General features: G+C 35.8%; 1 protein-coding gene and 1 pseudogene across 33 annotated transcripts in view; both read left to right on the top strand.

The window, feature by feature from the left end:
- TENM4 (teneurin transmembrane protein 4) overlaps window positions 1-21,260 on the top strand; it is a 1,535,912-nt gene that overhangs the window by 135,183 nt on the left and 1,379,469 nt on the right. The window lies entirely within an intron of this gene.
- LOC140685259 (taste receptor type 2 member 40-like) lies at window positions 1,601-8,814 on the top strand (annotated as a pseudogene).

The following is a 21,260-nucleotide window of genomic DNA, read 5'->3' as shown; positions in this document are numbered from 1 at the left end:
CAGTTTACATGAAACTAGTTCACCTGACCATTAAAAAGTATTGTCATGAGGCAGGGTTTTTTTTTACATTTTAGAAAGGGATTAATTCATCAATATGTTTCCTTTCTTCAGTCCACCACTGCCGTGTAAGATTAAAGTAATTTTTAGCACTTTATACCTAATTTCTTTTAAATTATGCTATTTTTATCACTTCCTACTGTTTTTTTCATTATTCAAGAATAAACAGAGAGTGAGTGAAGGAAGGCAGCTGAAGTGGTAGTGGGAATGAAAAGATGGGTTCTGTTTCATGTACTTTATCTACACAAACTGTGATTAAGTAAAGTAACCTAACTCATAACAAAAATCCATTATGAGGATTGTGCTTATCTTTGGGTGCTGGTAGTTTATAAGCAATCTTAAGACAAGGTGTAGGCTAAAAAGAATGTAATGACTAGAGATATCTTTTGAAAATGCTATTTCCAAACTGGGGACATGAAATTGACAACTGCTGGTGATGGCAGGGTATCTGAAATATATGCTCCAATATACAAGTCTGTCACCTGTGTAAGAAATGTGTATTTATTCTTTGGATGAAGCCAAGCACAAATTGTAAGTGCTGAGTCTAGTGCAAGGATCATTGCATGAAGTTTCACTGTAGTCTCTGACAACTTTGTGAACAGGAAAATCCAGTGGTGTGGAAAGGCATGCACTAACCATAAAATGTAATGGATATGGAAAATAAGAGGCTTTTACTTGCAGCTATGGTTTGGGAAAAGAGAAACTAAAAGCAGCTGTCTGACCTTTCAGTTTTGTTAAGGACATATAAAAAACAATTCCTATTTCAACAAGAGTTGTTTAAGCCAAAGAAATAAAGCACCCTTTGAGAAGGGGAAAGAAGAAAAGAACATTTCCTGAATCCATAGAGAAGCTGGAACAGCTGAGAATACTGTTCTATAATTTTTCAACTTTTAGTGTGCAATTTTAACATTTTCCTTATTAGAGGAAACCAAATTCACAGTCTTTAATTGTGGTTTTTTTGCAGAGAAATCTGGCTCAATAAAGCATTCCATTCCTTTGGACACATTGACTCTCTTAATAGCAGAAACAACATGATCAGAGGAGGTCTACAAACATTTCACACTTCATGTGGTATAAGCCATAAACTTATCTTTACAAATACTGTCTTGAATTAATGGACATTTATATTAATCTCCTTTTGACCATGGCAAGGAGCAACTGATAATCATCACTAGCTTGTAGCTGTTGCCTGCTCCTTTCTTTTAGGATGTGTGTGCATTCTTACCTCTTTAAAAATAAAGTTGCGTCTTCCTTTTCATGTGTTTTACATGGTTTGATATTCTTGACCCTTTGAATTTCAGAGGATTCTTTCCATTACCTGAATCTGTTGGGGTTTCCATTTTGACAGTCATTCTTAAAAGAAACAATAAAGAATTTTGTGTTACTGAAATTAACAGTACATTATCTCCAGTACAGTAACGACAGCAGCATGACAACTTGCAAATTAATGGTAAAATAGATTATCACCCTTTCACACTCATTTTTGAAATATTTTGCAACATTATTTCTTTGTATAATACAAAGTCTGGAATGTGTTAAACAGCAGAATAATTTATTGCTATTTTCCACAGATGGGATATTTTATAGAGGTTCACAAGCTTTCTATACCTTGTCAAACACGTGAGGAATACTTGATAAACCATTTTAAAAAGTGTTGCAGATGCTATCAGCCATTAGTAGAATCAAAAATGCTGATTCTGGGCATGTTTGTTAAGACAGATGTTGATGGCTCTGCTACACAATCTTTGCAAGCTTTCTTTTGTAGGTCAGTTTGTGCATCCTTTACAAGATGTATTCTCCCATGGTTCTTTTGCTCAATTATTTTAGTATAAGGATCTTAATACTAGTTGTACTTCACTGTCTTATACTGGTGCTCAGAGGTTTCCATCAGAGATGGACTTTACGATACAATAAATGCAGTGTGCAATTTACTACAGGTTGTAAAGAGCTTATTTGCTAAGGACATCATGATGTAGAAGTGAAAAAATCTCATGAGGCTCTTGTAACCACTTACACCACCAGAATTCATTGTTTGGAAAGCAGTGTCCTTCCTCTAATACAAAATAAAACATTTTTCGTTTTCTTTTTTTTTTTTTCTATCACAAGGGACAAGCAAACAATAATAAATTATTCTCACATCCTTGTCTCTTTTCATGAGGAAATGAAATCTTTGTGATCTAGGCGATATTCATTCTTTGTTTCTTGAATTGTTTTGCAAATCCCGTAATTCAGTTTTTATAGACTTACAAACTAGTCATGAGCAAATGGTCAACACTTGCCAAACAAAGTCATAGTATCATTCAGATGTAGGTAAAAAGTTGAAATTCTGTGATTTTTCTCTCTGGATATAATCTCAAAATGAAATTCCGGAATTACATCTAGGTATTCTTTTGTCATTAGATAGGAGACAGGAGGAAGACAATAGGATCCCATCACTGAGTTATTGTGGAATTATAGAGCTATTTGAGTTAAGAGAGACTTTAAAAGACCACCTAGTGCAAACCCCCACTTCCATGGGCAGGGACATCTGCTGGCAGATCAGGCTGCTCAAAGCTCTATCTAGCCTGACCCTGAGCACATCCAGGGGTGGGGACACCCCAGCCTTTTCGGACAGCCTGTTCCAGTGCCTCACTGCAATCGCAGGAAAGAACTTCTTTCTAATATCTAAACTAAATCTATCCTATTTTTGTTAAAAGCCATTACCGCTTGTCCTATGACAAGCCATATCCTCGTCAAAAGTCCCTGTCTAACTCTCTTTAGTGACTTTAGACATTGAAAGGTGATGTACGGTCTCCCTGAAACCTGTGCATCTCTAACACGTTGAGTTTTGGTTCTTTCTTTTGTTTTCTGAGTGTGCCAGAGCTATCACATTATAAAGCCTTACATTTTTAAATTTTATCTGCATTTTGGTTGGTGTTCATGATGACCCCAAATGATATATTGCAGCATGAGAGCTGAATGAGGATACTGAAGGGTGGTGTCAGTCGGAGTATCTGTCACATCACATCAGCTCTTCAAAAAATAGTACCAACAAATTTAAGAGAAGAAATTGCACGTTATAATTTCTTCTATCCTCAATGATGCCATAGGCAATTTTCACTAAAATTGTGGAGCTGTGACCATAGTTGGATGATTCATTAGCAACATTTCCAAGGCGTTCATTTTTCTGAACAATATCAGAAATAAATTTTCCAGTGTTGTATTCATGCACTTCTTGCTCACAGTAAAATACCAAAGTATTAAACAGATAGTACTAACTGGTGCATTGTGGATCTTGTATGAGCTGAACAGGCTCACAAGATTTGAGCTTCACAAGGTTTGGAAACTGCGTCTTCTGCTGCAAAAACTTGGAAACTGCTTGTTCTGCTGCAAAAACTTCTCTGCTCCTTCAACAATTAAAACCCTTATATGGATTGTGTGAAACATTACTGTTGTTGATTGGAATGCATGAATCAAAGGAGGAAAGTTGCTATCTGTGAGCTGAACCCAACTTCTCTGGGTCTTCTCTCTTCTCATAAAGTGAGATTTATGTTTCAAGGGAAATTGTTGAATTCAGACATTTTCTCTAGTCTTTATAATTTGTGTCATGCTAACATTGTACTGTGATTATTTTTAAGAAACTCCAGTCTGCTTTACTTTGTGTCTCAATTGCTTTTATTAATTCACTCAAGTGCTCTCTCAGAGGATAAGTTCAAGGAAGTCTGATATATTTTAGGATCCCTTGTGTCTTTTCTGCCAGATAAATCTGGCCTGACCATGATGATTAACTCTGCAGTCCAAAAGGAGGTCTGCTAATGAGCATAAATGTGGCAACCCTACCTGTGAGGTCAAGAAAGAGCAATAAGGGGAATGAGAACTTTCAAGTATCAGCATACCAGGGGATGAGGTGATGATAATTTCCAGTCTGGAGCCAGTGTCAGGTGTGGTCAAGTTGCAGTGACACACAAACCAACCTTTTTTATCTTCATCCCTGCCTGTGTGTGTCACCAGCATTCATAAGTGAACTCATTCTGTGGAGAACCCTTGGAGATCATAGCAGTTTGTTGTGGAGCTGCTGAGTTACTGAGGCACAAAGCAAGAGAAAATTTAGAAGCCATTCTGAGAGTAGAGCATATTACACTGAGGCCCCTGACAGAGCACTGAGGAACAGGCTCTTTCCTTTACCTGAGCTGAGGATTAAATACTACCAGGGTGCATAGGTTGAGTGGCAGCTACTTTCTGAAGGAGCTGGTGGGAGTTCACCATGGTGGAATGTTCTTTTGTAGAAATATTACTTTGTTCTCAGTAAAGTGTTCCCACTTACAGGAAAATCAAATAAGCATGTAAAGCTCAGATATGGTTGTCTTTCAAATTCTAGTTTTTGATACGAAGATAGAACAGAATTTTGTAGCTGTTGGAACCTCTGAGAATTTGCTTCAGTCATGCACTTTTCTAGAATGTATTTTCTGGTTTAGATTATCCCACTTCATAATTGCAGTGCTGTTTTTCATAAGTACGCAAAAATGAAGTGTTACTTTCAGGTTCCCTTGAGTAACTTAAAAACTACATTTTTGAAGTAACTGACTACTCTAGTTATGTAATGCATATTCTGTATGTAGAAAGCTCTAGGCATATAGCTTTAAAATACACAGTAGCCATTGAGTTAGACTTTATGAATTTTTTTTCCTTAATTAGATGTGTCTTTTCCACTCTTGAATACTTCTGGTAAAAAACGTGGAAAAAAAAAGCATGTCAACATTTTCTTAGTTTAAATTTGTTTGTTTTATTCATTTAGGATTTTTAAATCTGAAACTTATATACAGTATTTTGTAAATATGTCTCAATTATTTTTTTACAATTTGCAGTGCTGTGATGCCAAAATTATGATCATTTTTTAGAGACAAAAGCTCTTAGTTTTTGAGATTACGAGGACCTAAAATGAAATCTAAATTTAATGCAATTTTGATTGACAGAAACAAAAACTAGTAAGAATTTAAGTCTAGATTTTAATTTCAATAGGTTAATGAATAGCTATTAACTTCTTGTCTTCTTAGAAATTCAACAAAAACTTGAAGCATGAAAGTATTGATAAGAAGTAAATCCAATTGGCAATTCTTGCCATGCCCATATTAGAAGTTCAATCTATCTTTTACTTCAAAAGATTTTACTCTGTTGAGAAATTAACTCCAGAAATATATATCAACTTTCCCATAAAATCAGTACAAATTTTGCTGCCAAATAAAATTTCAGACTTTTTCCAGTGGCCTAACGATGTCAGCTGCTTCTCACCCTGTTGTCACAGTCCTCATTGTATTTAATACTTCTCTATTTCAAGAAATAATATATTGACAATATAAATTTTCCAATACTGTATTCATAACTTGGATTCATGAGTCCAGGACTGAGAAGGTGAGATCACACTGTTCTCTAAACGGGACATATTTGTTTATATATAAGGACTAATGCAGGATGCAGATCAGTGAGGCTCACCTCTATTCTGGACTGCGCTCATTACAGCATCACACAAAGACATGAATGAAGATGGATGACACATTTTCAGTCTATAAAGCAGAACAGATCTAAATTCAGTTTCAAACTGCATGGCATGCTGGTGAGATAGAAGCTGAGACAGCCAAACAGCTGCAGAGGGTGGGGTTTTTAACAGGGTTCTGCTAGGTGGATTGCCCTGCTTGACTAGTCTGTCCTCTGCACATCAGCTACAATCATCTTTTGATCCCATATATGTGGCTACATATAAGACGTGGTCAGCTAAATGCAGCAATAATCCTTGGATAAAGACAGCCTTGTTGTCTGGAGTGCTCCTCTGTGAATAGGGCTGGAGGCTGTCTAATAGGGCTGGAGGCTGCCTAATTTTCTCCTTGTTAAAGTGGTTGCAACTAATTGGTCTAGTTATAATTTATAAACCTTAAATGCAGCCTGAAAGATACTTGTTACAATATAAGATGCCTTTGGTGAGATATACTGGTGCCTCTGTTGAGTTTCATGTTGCATCCCCCTCCACACTGTCAGGTGCTGCTATAACCAGAGAGCCACTGAGCTTTCTGTCATTCTACACAAGAATATAAACAATTGGACACAAGATGGGTAGGTTAATACAGCTGGCTATTTCACATCCCTAAGAAAAAGCATAGACAAATCTTATGCATGTAGAAGGTTAGAGTTAACTATTAAATCTTTCTCTAATTTGCACATTCAGGAAAAACACCAATAATTTCTCACTATCATTTCCAGATGTCATTTTGTTCCTAGATATAAGGTGAGAAGGCAGGAGCTGGAACTAGTCAGATACCTTCTGAACTGCTCAACTTCCTGCACAGCTACACAGGCAAAGTGACCAAAGCAGCATGATGTTGCCCCCACTCTTTATTGTTTCAATAAGCATTGTAGCTACTGAAGTTGTTATTGGATTTATTGGAAATTGATTTATTTTGACTGTTAATATCATTAATTGGATCAAAAGCAAAAAAAAACTATTTTCTGCTGAAATGATTCTGACGTTTCTGAGCACATCAAGATTTATCTTGCAGGTGACAGTCCTGATGCACATCCACAGTCTCTGCAGATGTGTTTAAGTTGGCTTCAATGTACAAGGACTTTTGGGGCAGTGGGGATGTTTGTAACCCATAGCAGCTTGTGGTTCAGTACCTGGCTCTATGTACTGTACTGTGTAAAATAATCAATATTGCCCACCGGCTGCTGCTGCAAATCAAGTGCAGAATAGCTGGGATAGTCCTATGGCTTCGCCAGGATCTCTGGTGATCTCTTCTATGACTTCTCTTCCTTTACTATGGATTATACCCAGCACTTATCTATGCAGCTCATCAGGAAACTGCAGAGAAAATAGCACAGCTCATATCATGGACTGAGAGAGATCATCTCTCTTCTTGCTGCTTCTTTACTTTCTAGGGTTTTTTTCCCCTCTAGTGCTCTCCGTGGTGACCTCAGCTCTGTTAATTACTTCTCTGTGGAAACATAGAAAAACGATGCAATGTTATGCAGATACTTTCAGGGATGCTATGTGATAGATGTTCACCTAACTGCTATTAAATCCATTACTTCTTAATACTGTATCTCTCCAGTTTTGTAGTTCAAATTCTGTTGATACTGTCAACATCTCAAAGTAAAGATGTTGTGAAAGTTGCAGTATCCTTAGTTGTAGCTGGGGCATATCCTTCCATGCACTCAATTATCCTGATTACTGAAGTTGGCATTTAGGAACCTCTGCCTGCATTTTAAGTGCCATTTGGAAGATAAACCTCCAAGTCCCAGGCTTGAGAGAAACACTCTCCAGTAAGAGATATGAAATCAAAACTCATATGTATTGTTTCACTGCCCTTTAACTTAAATTATAACTTTCATTTTGCAGAAATTTCTGTGACTAGTCCTCCTTAGCGTTTCAGAGCATCTGAAATAATGCGCATTTTTGCCTTACTTGTGCACCACTCCAGCTCCTTCCATCCTGCTTAATATAGAATGAGAACAAAAACGTACTGAATGAGAATAATGTACTTAAATGAGAAATCAGTTTTAGGTTGCTTTGTGATTTCAGATTATCAGTTTAAGACTGAAAGTTTTATGACCTGTTTGAATTGAAGAAAATGAGGACTAAAACAGACAAGAATGTACAGAGATCACAAGTATCAGCTCTCAGGAAAAGGATATTTTATATGAGAAGGTTAAAATTTGACTAAAAACATGTTGTGCAAGTCATAACTGGTGTTACATGGAGAAAGACTGTACTTTTAAACTGGAAAAACCAACTGGATTATAACCTTAGGCAAAATTAAGATTTGGAAACATACATACTGATATAATCAAATTGCATTCTGAATGAGGTTTATTTGTTTTAGGATTCCAGTATATCTGTAACAATGTAGTGATTAAATACCTATTTATAGATGGATAATTTTGTTTGAAATATATGTTATGTGTATTTGTTTGTTTTCCTTGAAAGTGGATTACCCAGATGGTGATTACACTGTAACGTGATGTAGGTACATAGAACTACCTGTAGAAAATCTCACTCTTGTTGAGTTGACCATTCTGATCATAGATTTGCCTTTATTGTCATGATTTTCTATTGCTTTGAGCAATATTGCTATGAGTTGTTTCTATGGCTGTTTTCTTTTAAAATTTTATATTACTATGAAGTTTCACATGAGGTTGATGAAATATATTTAACAAATCCTGTCATGTTTTATCAAATAATGTGCTTGATAAATCTGTTCTAAAGTTCTCAGCTTATAAATTACTGTGGTGGAAGTTTCAGACCCACCTATAAAATTAATGAGCAGAGTGATTCACTTATTCTTGGAGCGTAGTGGCCTCAGTTTTTGAAACACCAGAGTAATAAGTTTATCAAATTCCTTGAAAAAAAGTTACCGTTTAACATTATTAGATAAAGAGTGATAAATGATAAATTTATACCATAGATAAATGGTTTTAATTGGTACCTTAAAATATTTTTGAGAATGAGCTATGTGTTAATAGGAGATATAAGAGGATGTCTGTGTGATATGAAATGATATGATTATTAGCACATGTAAACCAGGGGTTCTGACTTCAAAGCATAAGGGAGAGTCATTAATCTCACAAACACAGCATTTGGAGGCACAGTATGTTGTACTGTAAAACTAAAGCTTCTGTAATGTCCACTACTGTGGTGCTGAATCAAGAGGGACACAAAAGTCCCTAGAGAGAAGCAGGTGGGAACTATGATGCTCATGTGTCACAGCAGCACTCTGCTCTGCCAACATGGACCAGCCACACAGCGACAGCTCTTCCAGCTGGCAACATTGTGACAAAAAAGTGTCCTGTAAGAAATGAGTTGGTCTGAGACTGTTTTATTGCAGGGTGATTGGTAGGGGTATTTGGATTTTTAAGCTGATCATTTCCCCAGTGAGCTCATTTCTCTTTAGGTACTTCCAAACCCTTTTCTAAAGACAGTCTGAAATAAAGGGACCAGAGCCAAAGATGATAATAACAGCCCTTGCTTAGCTTCTTCACCTTCAAGAGAGGGAGATCTGAGGCAGGAACAATCATTAATACTATCCTCCAGTGCTTGCAGGGGAAGAAGAGGACAAAGCTGAAGGACTTGACATCTTTATGTTGTATCGATGAAAGTTTTGTTACACACAGAATAGAGTGAGATAGATGGGTACATGATTAGAATTTTAAATGACTGGATTGGTAAATAAATTATTAGTTTTGTCCTTTTCCATTCCATCCTTCCCTCAAGCTTCAATTTATTTTCATGACTTCTTCCACAATATATACAGCTTTCTATTTGTTTTTTGATCTTACCCTGCTCTTTGGATTTCATCCTATCCCACCCTAAAATAATCTTCTGTATTCTCTGCGGATCTAGCTTGCTCTTTCAGGTACATTTTAAAAAAGCTTTCTCATTATTATTTTACAAAAAAACATCACTCACCAAATTACAGTAGACTTATTTCTATATCTATTTATTCCAGAAAGCAGATCAATAAACCTGATGAATGTTTTGGCAATTATTATTTGTGCCCCAAAAAATCATAAGAATAATGTCATTGAGATTTCATTGTCTAAGAAGTGTTTATATGATTGACAATAAGACTGAGTTCACCAGTATGTTTCTCCTGGAACTTTTCAAGTTACATGAAATGGGGACAACATGAATGGGAGAATACTGTCTGCAGATTGTATAAGGCCAGAAATTGTGGCAGGACCAAAATCATTGCGAGTATGAAGAAAAATAGTGATTAGTGCAGTTGTTCATACCAATTACATGAAAAACCAAACTTTGTCTTCATTATCTTCTCCAAATTTTTTTTTTTTTTAGTGCCATTGTGCTTGCTTCTTTGGGTCAGAACTTATCACAATTCTGTGTCCAGGAAAACCAGTATTTTGCTGTATTTTTTTATTTTGCTGCAGAAATTAAGGGACTTTTAATTTCAATCTCAGTAGCATTTTCATGAAGCTGGCAAGCTTCTCACTATCAGTCTTTCGGCATGTGAATCAGAAAGAACTACCACAGACATTCTGAGTTTCAACTGCTGGTCTGCCCTGTCATGTCTTTCCTTTTGCCTGCATTATTCAGAGGTTCCACTGACCAAATCAGTAGCAGGATGCTGGGTATGAGTTCTGCTATTTCTAACATATTGCCTCTCCTCTGCTAGCCATGCAGCCATCCTTACCCAGTTTGCTGCTCTCCATGATGTAATTTCCTCTCTGCTAGATACACAAACCAGCACTGCCAGCCCCGTGCCCGTGGATCCCAGAACAGATGCTCTCATAAATGCCACTAAAACTCCAATCTTCACTTTTGCTGGTTTTCTAGAGGTAATCAAGAAGCTTTTCACCTTCTTTGATTCTGACAGCACAACAGTGCTAATTTATTCTGAATAATTTGGGGTAATTTGAAAAGTAAAATAAGTGTCAATGGAAATGCCACACTGTACCTATCTTTTCTTGAAATATGACTTCCCACCTTCGTGCAAGGTCTGGAGAAAAGGTTTCCCTCCTGTAAGACTTTATAATAGGATTATAACCTCGGATTACTTTTATCCCTATTTATTTATTGTCTTCCCTGTCATAATACTCAGCCTTCATTTAATTAATATCACAAGGACAGTTTCTCCAATGTTACAAAATACTTCTGAAGGCTAATCCCTCTTCTCCTCAATATTTCTTATGCTGTTTGTTCCTCATTTGAGGATATCTGGGTGAGAGGTCACTGGAGCTTAGTTAAGTGTATAAATAACGTTCCATATAAATCTTCATACAGACATGAGTTTTACGGTTTATTTTTAAAAAATTCTTTATATGTTAATTTGAAAATGGCTTTGAATATTTGTAAATATTAAAAATCTAAATGAGGATCATGTTAATATAATTTCTAAGATTTATTATTTTCAAAGTGCCATTTCTCCCTCACAATACCTATGTTTTTGCAATGAACCAAAATTTACATTGACCAAAATACTCATAATGAATATAAATTACATCAGAGAAAAGCATAGACCATCTTGAAACCAGAGTTCCTGATGCTCACAAGCTTTTTTAGGTCAGAGGGTTTTTCATTGCTAAAATTTTTCTTGTCTCCACATTGAAAGGAGAGAAATCCTTCACAAATATTCAGCCTATGTGTGAAAAGACAGGGATCTTTTATCATCAGAAATCAGAGTAGTAATATGAGTGGTGGCTACAGTGGGATTTAATTGGGCTTTTGAGAGGAGAGGAAAGTCTCACAGATCCATGGGATTTACTTTGACTGGTCTCTTTTCCCAGTAGAGGTAAACAAACTGGTAAATAAAGTGGGGCATCAATGCAGACTTCCAAAGCTGCTATTGCTGAACTGGGATCCATGCACTGAATGTTCCACTGCAAAACAGTCCTTTTCCTGCCACAGGAAAAGTAGACGCAAAGTGCTAAACAGGAATAATTACTTGACATCATCATCTCTTAATTGCCTCTTGGGGAGAAGGGGTAAAATTAAACCCTCTCTGGCCTTTAGGCACTCAGATGTGATATTCTGATGAGATTAAGATGGATGATATAATTAATAAATTTAAAAAGTTATTGGTAGGTAATAATATTCTATTTTTTCTCTTCTTCCACCCCCTTCGCCTGTGTCATATTTAAATTTCATTTTTTCTCATTTTGTATATTTTATTTTTCCTTCTCCTTTGAATACTTATTTTTCTTTTCCTTTTTAGAAAAAAAAAATTAATTCTACATTTATCACTCACATTTCTTGCCACTTCCTCTAAAAATCCCACTATTTTTGCTGCTGTTTCTGCTGTTATTGCAAATATATACCAATGAAATCAAGATGGGTTCATTCACATATTTACTATAATAAACACACATTTCAATGCTCCTTATTGGTTTTGTCAGACACATATTTCTTCTTCTGTGATAATATTGCAAATAAAATTTCTCCCTTTCCTTATGAAGGCATTTAGGAAAAAAAAAATCAAACCCAACAAACAAGACTCCACACTGCTGATACCCTAAGATAGGTGAAGCTTCACTTTGAAATCTCACTTTAGTGAGTTCTGCTTTGTTCTTTCCCTGCTATTTGCTTTCTCTCACTCCAGTGTGGATCCCTTTTTCTTTTACATACTGTTGTTTTCTTTCTCATTTTTCCCTGTCTCCTTTAAGGTCCTTCTAAAGTCTTTACTTCCTCTGTTTAGTTTTAGTCATCACCCTTCAATCCCTCAAACACTTGTTCATTTCTATGTTTACACTATTTGTTGCCCTTCCAGAGTAGAGATAAACATCCAAATATTTTCATTGGTTAGGATTGAGATAAGAAGGAAAAAGAGGAAATAGAATGTAGCTGCACGTATGCAAATAACAAAGTGGAAAACACTGAGTTCAAATTGGAAAACACTGAGTTCAAATAATGCATGTGTAAATTGTACGTTCAGGACTAAAATTATTTGAGATATTTGCATCCTGAGGAACATCAGAAAGAAAGTATATATTCATAGACTTGCTCACTCTCTTAAAGAAGAAAACAGAAGTCTGTCTATTGCAATTAATTCTCACCAACAGAAAAGAAGAAAATCAGTTTTATTTTCTGAGGAACTTCTCAATCTCCTCCAAGAAACACATAGAAAAGGAACTATGAATAGGTATTTGTTGAGCTCATTAGATAAATCATAAGAAGCACAGCATGAGATTTATACAGGTGTTCAACCAACGGAGGTTCAGACCCCTAACATAACATGTTGATATAATTTGAGTTTCAATGGTCACAGATACAATATTACTCTTGTTTGAGGTACCCATAGCTTTCTTCAGGAATCTGAACCAGTGTTTTTGCACACGTAGAGAAATATATCTGCCCAGTTTGAATAAATAAGTACCTATATCTCAACTAAATTCAGTTCAAAAGGGGAAATGACATAATATAAAAACTACATCATTCTTAAGTCATGTTTGGACTAGAGCAGCAACCAGTCTCCTTTTTCATTGCTTTTTTACAACTGGGTGAACTTGTGCATTTTTCTTGTGCCATGGCTCTACTGAGGCAGGGAAAGGGAGAAAATTTCTCAGAAATATCCCCTGGAAAAGATTATTCTGAGATATAATATCTCTTGGCTTCAATTCCCTGATGCTGTGAAGAGCTAGTCTTAGGTCCCCTGTCTTTTGGCTCTTACAAATGCAGTCTGTGATTATTTCAAAAGCCGTCTCCAAAGCACATTCTGTCAAAAGAGAGTTTGGCTTTTGGAAAGTGAATGACAACTCAAAATTTGTATTGGATTTGAAATGGGTGAACACAATAAAAGCTCATAACGTGTGTATGCAGTGGACCAAGGGACTGGGAAGAAGGAGAAGGTTCATTAATGGTCTGGGATGAGTCAACCCAAACTTCTCCTTTCCAGTTCCTTGGCCTGCTGCATTTCATCAGCATAGAGCTTGATTTTCAAATCAGCAAATCAGCTTGATTTGCTTTACAAAGTCAGTGGGAGAGGTTAAAATCTCAGGCTGGCCCTGTGGAAGCTTCCAGAAATGCCTTGCTTTTCTTGCTGATTAGAAACAACCTGCATACATTACCAAGCTAAGGGATGAGATGCTTAACAGTTCTTGGTTATCCTTCTCTTTGAACCTCCTCACCTATATGAACATCTCAAGCTCCAGACTGCTGTTCTGACCAAAACTGGGAACTTTTGGATGATTCTCAGATCATCCCTCAGACGATTGGTGATCTCTTCTGTTATTTCTTCTCACTGTACTTTGACTTATTTTAGCTTTTCCTTTTGTACTTCAGTAATTAATCCTCTCACATGTGTCAGGGTGATAGATGATGAGGTTTTTCAGCTCTCCATATAATTCCACTGGATACCACTGGGGTGTACTTACCTGTCATCATTCCATTTGAATGTAATCAGTTAATTATCTCTGTCCTCAAACTTATCAGAAGGAGATAAAAGTCTGGCAACTCTGGCAGTTCCAGGACACATATCACATAAATATCGTCTAGTTTCTGGTTTCTGTCTTTTTGCCTTTCCTTCTATGTTTCTAGGTTGGTTTGATTTTTTGTTGTTGTTGTTGTTGTTGTTGTTGCTTTTTTTTTGGTTGGTTTTTGCTTGTTTGTTTTTGGTTTTTTGGGTTTTTTTTTTTTTTTGACTGCTGTTATTCAGCTGGTGCAACTAAATCACCAAGATTGCCTGAACTGTCTTTGGGGATCACTGCTATTTGTTTGAATACACTATAATCAGCTTATAGCACATTTAAAACAAAACATTTATTCAATATTGCTTATCTTCTTCTAATTCATTATAATACATAAAATTCCTTCCTTATTTAAAGGGGCAAATTCTAAGATAAACTTGCTACAAATGAGTGCAAACATAAGAGTAGGAAAATCCCTGGAACTGATCAAGTTCTTATATACCGATACTTTGAGGAGAAGGGCAGTGACACAGTACAAAAAATTTAAAATTTGTATATTTTTCTCACTTATTTCTGAGGCATAACTAAATATGATTCTATATTTTAGTTTCATGGTCAAGTCCTTTCTATCCTTTCATCTTTCAGCTGAGAAGGCTCTTGAGTTTTTAAAAGTCAAATTGTTAAATCTCATATCAAAATACTTAGAATCAAATAGTTCACTCAAGACTTTTTTTTCTACAGGAGCTTTGTGTAGGGTTTTTTTTTTCTTTTTTATTATAGCCTATTATTTAAAAGTTGACAGCAAAAGTAGTACAGTTATCTATAAGCCAGCTGTCATGATTTCTTCAGAAAATCACTTTTTGCATTGAACTGATGTTGTGATCATATACCTTGCTGTCATGGGGCTTGATAAGTGATTGCTTGCTGTGAAGAGCCCATGAACTACTTCTAGTACTTGAGTTTCTTACACTATATATTCACATGCAGTTGCAAGCACTGTACTTTCATAGTGCTGATTGAACAATCTTCATTCAAATACATTATTCAACAAATATTTCTATGGAATAACTTCTTTCCAGACTGAATTTAAAAGAAATTAAGCTGGCTGTGATACTTACAAAGTTTAGTAGGTTCTGTGAAAAAGCACTGTAAATAGGACAAGAGGGACTCATATCTTAGGTGCATCTCAGTCTAGTTCCATGGGGCTTCCAATGATATATCAATCATCTCTATACTTCATTTTCCTGCAGGAATAAAAAGGTTTTTATTTGCCACTCTAAATTAGTTTGAAATAATACATAGGATTTGCTGTATAAATGCAGAATATTTTATTTCCTATTTTTATTTTGTTTGCCTACATTTCATACAACCTGATTTATTGGTAAATAAATGCACGCTTTAGCTCATACCTGAAGTGATGTTGCTATATGAACAATTGATTTTCTTGCCTTTCAACAGAGTCCCCAAAGAGCCTTGAGTGAGAATCTTATTTTGAGTATTTGCTACATAAATCAGACAGCTTAAAAAAAAAAAAAATCTTATATTATCTATATAAACCCCATACTGTATAGCAGCTATATATCTCAGGCTGAATGTGCTATATATATTCATTTGTCAAATTTTTGATAGAAACTTTTGCAAGAAAATTGAAATTTAAAAAAAAATGTGAAAAGCCTGTGATGTTTCTCTTCTATCATCTCATTTCCATATGAGAAATTTTGGATGTCCAAAGACAGGACAACTGAGATAAGAAAGCAGGAAACAGATGAAATGATGGTACCTAAGAGTGACAGTGGTACTTTCCTGGCTCCCCATGGTTCTCTGATGACTTCTGTTGGGCTCTGGAGATGTCCAACTTTTTGTGGAATTATACTGGGGTGAAAGCATCATGGAGAGGAAAGGTTCAAAAATGGAGTTGACTATCTAAACTTCAGGAAAATTTCACTAGAATATTTCTGAAGGAGACTGAAAGAGTGAAATAACTCAGGCTAAGAATGTTATCAAAAAGAAAGTCAATATGTCCTGCACAGGGAAAAGTTCTCTGGTATGAAAAGGCTCTTTAAACTGAGCTTTTTGAGAAGCTCAATAAGGTGCAGTGCCTGGGAGGTGAAGAAAAACAAAATTAGACCGGGAACAAGGTCCTCATTTCATCTGGAAGTGTAGCTTACTCCCTGGAGCAAAGTGCATTAATTTGTCATAGATTAACTACTGTCTGAGCTCTTTTAAGCTACGGTATGACTCAACACGAGGCTTTACTTTTGATAAAAGTTGTTCTTTAGTGAAATTCTGTTCCAAGTAATATGAAGAGGAACAGAGTAATTTGTCTTTATAGCCTCATACACTGATGGAAACTCCACTCACCATTACAGCTCCTAGTCTCTGAGAAACAAGTTCTTGTTCCCCAGAGTGAAAGTCAACATACAGTCAGAAGACTAGTTAGTAATGCACACAGGAAATTTCTTTCCTGGTGAGAAACATCCATTCCTTTTGTACTCTGGTATAACTTTTATAGTTGTTTTTCAGACAGTGGAGGTATGGGCAGTTTTGCACTAATATGGTTTCACAGGATAAGAAAATGACTGTGGTGTCAACAGTTTTGTGGAGATTAAAGTACACAACAATCTTTTTTCTTTCCATCTGAATTACTTTTTTACCTTTTGGGGTCCAAATTTTCTAGTAATTCTGGAAAAAATCCTGCAAGATTATAGCAGTTATTCCTCAAAAATTGTTATTATTACTGAAAGAGAAGTTGAGACTTTAATCAAGATATAGACTTTTTGTCAGCAATCAGAGGGTAAGTTTTCCATGATGAGCCTGCAGAAAATGTTGGTATTCAGCAGAACCCAGAGGAGAAGCACTGTACTAGGGATACATAAAATCTGAGGAGGCTTATTCCTCTACGATGAATGAGAATCCTCCATATTGTTGATATTGTGGAATTACTCTTAATTATAACTGGTAAAGTCATCTACCAGCAAAGTCTGTTAACAAACTTAACTGTGAATAGAAAAAGAAAGAGAGAATTTTGAGGAACAGGAGGTTCATGAAAATATGAACAGCCTAAAGACAGAGTAGGAAAATAAGGATGCTAATTGAAAGATACTGTTATGAAAAAACAAAATCAAATTAAATAAACCAGAGAAAAAGGTACTTGAGTAGCAGCTCCTCATGGAAGTCCTGAATTCCTATTATCTAGTAGATTAAAAAAAAAAAAAAGAAAAGGTAAAACTCCCAAGAATCTTTCAAACAAAAATCTAATCTCTACAAGAAATTCAGTGGGTTTGGTTTTGGTTTATTTTTTCCTCTCATTAAATTCAATTATCATATATTCAAATACAGGAGAGGAAAGAAAGATATGATATGAAAAATCTCTGACCAAGGCCAGCTTTATTAATAATTTAGATTTCCTATTGCCTCATATACCTGTTGTGTTTTCAGATAACAGCTTCGCTTTTCTTGTTGCACAGATAAGCCAGGTCACTGAGGTTTAGAGTTTTTAGCCTCTACCAAAAACTTACATTATTTTCAAAGGGCTGAGTCACTCAACAGACTAGACCTTGAAATGTCCTAAACTCAAATTTAATTCATTAAATTATAGCTGCTTTTCCTGTACATCAGATTCACAAAGCAAAACTACTGCTTAGTTTCAGAAGCTACTTAAATCAGTGTACTATATCCTAATACTTTTCTTTATTTCCCAGGTCCTTCAAGGACAAAAACTAAAGAAGAATCTCTGTTGTTAAGGGTCTATTATAAAACCCATTCCTGATCTGTATTTTTCCTGCTTTTAGTTCAGTGTAAACAGAGCAAGATATATATATAACAGACAAGTTATATCTTCAAAAATTCAGGGTCTCTCAGCAGCATCACGAGCAAACAGTCATAGTTCATTATGAGATTTGGTGATCAAGGCTTCCAATGTATTTGTGTATTATCCCTGAAGTTAATTCCTTCATTCCCTAATGTTAAGAGACAAATATTTTTAACCTGTGTAGAGAAATTCTGCCCTCTAAGGATTAAGCATGTGCTTTTAGCATCATTCACATGATTTAAGGTTTGCAGCTCTGCCCACAACAGAGATTGGTGCCAGGGGTTTAGTGGTTATGCCTATCATTTATTACTTCTCCAAGAGAAAAAATAGGTCAGGATGGAATCTTGGTGTGCCTTTGTCACACACTTTTCATGTTTCCATGGGCTGTGTACAATTTTCTTTGATGGTTATCGCTATTTTTTTTCTGGTAACCTCTGGTTACTGGATGGTAAATTACCATCCAGTCCTATACTGGCAGGAGAATAACTTAAAAATATTTTTCCTGGCTTTTTTTTTCTATCTTTAAAAAATGGAACCATAGTTTACTGTAATTTTGAATACTGTGTCTCATTTGTCCACAGTATAGAGCCAGATTCTGCCAAGATAGAAAACGTCTACTCTCAGGTTAATATTTTCTAGATACTCTCAGGCCTATCAAACCCATGTAGTGTTGCTGCTCCTGCTTGGTTTGTTTGGAAAATGAAGCTGAAACACAGTGTTCCGGGATTACACCGTCAGCACCCACAGCTGTACAGCAGCACTGGGCACAAGCCTTTAAAGGTGAAGGAAAAGAAAAGCAGGTGGTGGTGGGTAAAGTACAAAAAGATATAGTTGTCTATGAATCAAAACCCACTTACAAAAATATCAGATTCTTTATTTTTCATGTTGAACACCTGATAACATTTTTAATAGTGTTATTATTATTTTATTGCTGTATTTGTTATATGGCTTTCACCTATTTTGACAATTACTGGTTCTTTTCCATTTTTTGTACAATGTGACCAAACTTCATAATAAGGGCATTTATTACGTCCCATATCCAACACAAGAAAACAATTTGACAGAAGTCCTGACATTGGTAAAGTGTTGTTTTTGCCATGAACTTTAAGATGTTCCTCTTCATTGTGTGACTGTAACAAACAGAGACATGGTTTTATTTTTAAAACCATTATTTTTACACTCAGGAGCATATCATACATGTTCAGTTTGTACCATTAATATTCCTTGCAAACAGCTCTATGCAAACTGCTGAGGCTGTGACAAATCACAGCAGCCAACAGTCTATCAACAGCCTTTAGCCAAACATGCCATACATGGCTGATAGCACTCTGAATCAGAAATTAAACATAAAGACAAATCCCTGCAGAATGGCTAGTGATAAAATTATTCAGCAAATACTGTAATAGATTATTATTTTGCTAACTAATTAATAAAACATGCAATAAAGTAATATTGTCAGCACCTAAAGTGGTGTCCCTCCTTGAGAAATTTTCTCATATGTAAGTGAAAAACTTTCATGACTACAAAGAGTTTGGTTCAACGTTATGGAGGATGAAGAAATATGCTGGTATTGTTATGAGATAAATTATTAATTCAATAAATAAAATAGCAGAGCATCTGTAAAATAAAAGGGTATCTACTCAAAGGCAAGTTAGAAAACTGAATGAATTTTTGAGGTTGGTTGTGCATCATGCAAATGAAGGAGATTTTACTCTTTCCTGAATGGGTCAATTTTCAAGTCAGCTCTGTCTCTAGCATTCACTACCTTCAACTTCAGGGTACACTTGATTTTGTTTCTCTGGACAAGGAGGAAGATACTTGGGGTACCTGAGTACCGTGGTCAATTATTTTCCTGTCCTTGTCATAGAATTTTTTCAGCTAACACAGAAAATAGGAACACAAAAATATATTTTCCTACATAATTTCATACTGTTACCTTCTTTCTTTGGCTTTCAAGGCAGACAAGTATGTTCTGCTGAACAACATTTATAAGGTGGGGTTATCTATTTTTAACCATAGAGCAGAGCTTTTCATACTGACTGATTGTACTGAAAAGGGAAGAGAAAGGTCACAGATGTCATTTTATGGTGAAAAGATGCAGAAGCTTATTGTAAGAGATGTCTAGCAAGCATTACTTTTCTTATCCTGTTTTATTTTTCTAATTCAATATGAAAGCTACTTACATGATAATGCTCTGAAATTACATTATCCAACTGAGCCACTATCATGGCAATAATAACAAAATAGAAAAGACTTTGAAGTCTACTAGAAGTCTGCCTTGACCCAATTAAAAGCCATGCAGCTCAGTCCTGAGGATAGTCAAAAAAATCACACACCTCATTGTTCATCGTGGGTCATGTCAAGGTCTTGGACTAAGATTGTGCTGCAGAGCATTACTAGACAACAATGAAAAAATTGCTTTGGAGGTTCAGTACCTGATGCTGTAATTAAAAACGATATTTCTTTTTTTCACCCGCTCCATGGATCAAAAGAAGCACTCCACTCTTTTTTACTCCTTAGAAAACAACATCAACTAAATGCCTTTCAGTAACATTATATATTCACCTGATCTATAAAACATTATTAGATATAATTTCTATTTTTTGTTTGTTTTAAAAGTGACATATTTCACATGTATACATGTAAGATGTAATCACCATTGTTTAAACTCAAAAAGCATGTGATCGATTGAATTCATTGAATCCAATGTGATCATAACAAGGCAAACCTTTAAATTAGGAGAGCAACCAAATTCCAATGGCTACAAGTTCCTTCCTTTTCATTGTTGTAGCTGTTAGGGGGGCTTTTAGTTTACTTGTTTTTTATAGTGAGTAAAAGTAACTGTGTCTCATTTGTCCAGGAGCAGCAATTGCACCTGCCAGTAAAGGGTCAGGATTTTTCATAGCCAGGTCTTGTGGCCATAATCTTTTTAATCTTATCATTGTGACCGAAAAGAAAGCTTATCTCAAAGTGACTGATAGCAGCCTTTCCTAGTTATTTGCATATATCCTTCAGAACAAGGTGTGCACAATGACAGCCAAGCCCTGCTGAAGTGTGGCATAACTAGGAAAGGAATTGAGACAGTGACACTGGAAGCAGAAGGAAGCTACTGACATAATTTTAAATCTAATAGTAGAATAATTTAGCAATCTTAGAGCACCTGTAGCTGCAGATTCCACATAGTCTGTCCTACAATAGAGAAGAACTGCAGATTTACACCCTTCATGCTGTTGCCATTCAAAGTACGTCTAATGTTACGTGTAACATCCTCTTATCTTGTTCCCCTTCCTCCTTCCTACTCCTCCCCTTCTCGAGAGTATGAAAAAAATAGAGAAATTAAAATATCCTTATAACGTCACCAAAATTTGGCGTTTTGAGATTTAATCCCTTATAAATGGAAAAGAAACTAACTGACTTCAGAGCACAGGGATTAGTGGGACCATCGTTTTGGGATCTCTCAGGAGACAGTCACAGGCAGTCTTTTTCCCTCTCATTTCAATGTGTAGGA

This window comes from Taeniopygia guttata, chromosome 1, assembly GCF_048771995.1.
Source record: "Taeniopygia guttata chromosome 1, bTaeGut7.mat, whole genome shotgun sequence".
Taxonomy (NCBI): Eukaryota; Metazoa; Chordata; class Aves; order Passeriformes; family Estrildidae; genus Taeniopygia; species Taeniopygia guttata.
The sequence above is the reverse complement of the archived record's forward strand: the minus strand, read 5'-3'. Positions and strand labels throughout refer to the sequence as shown.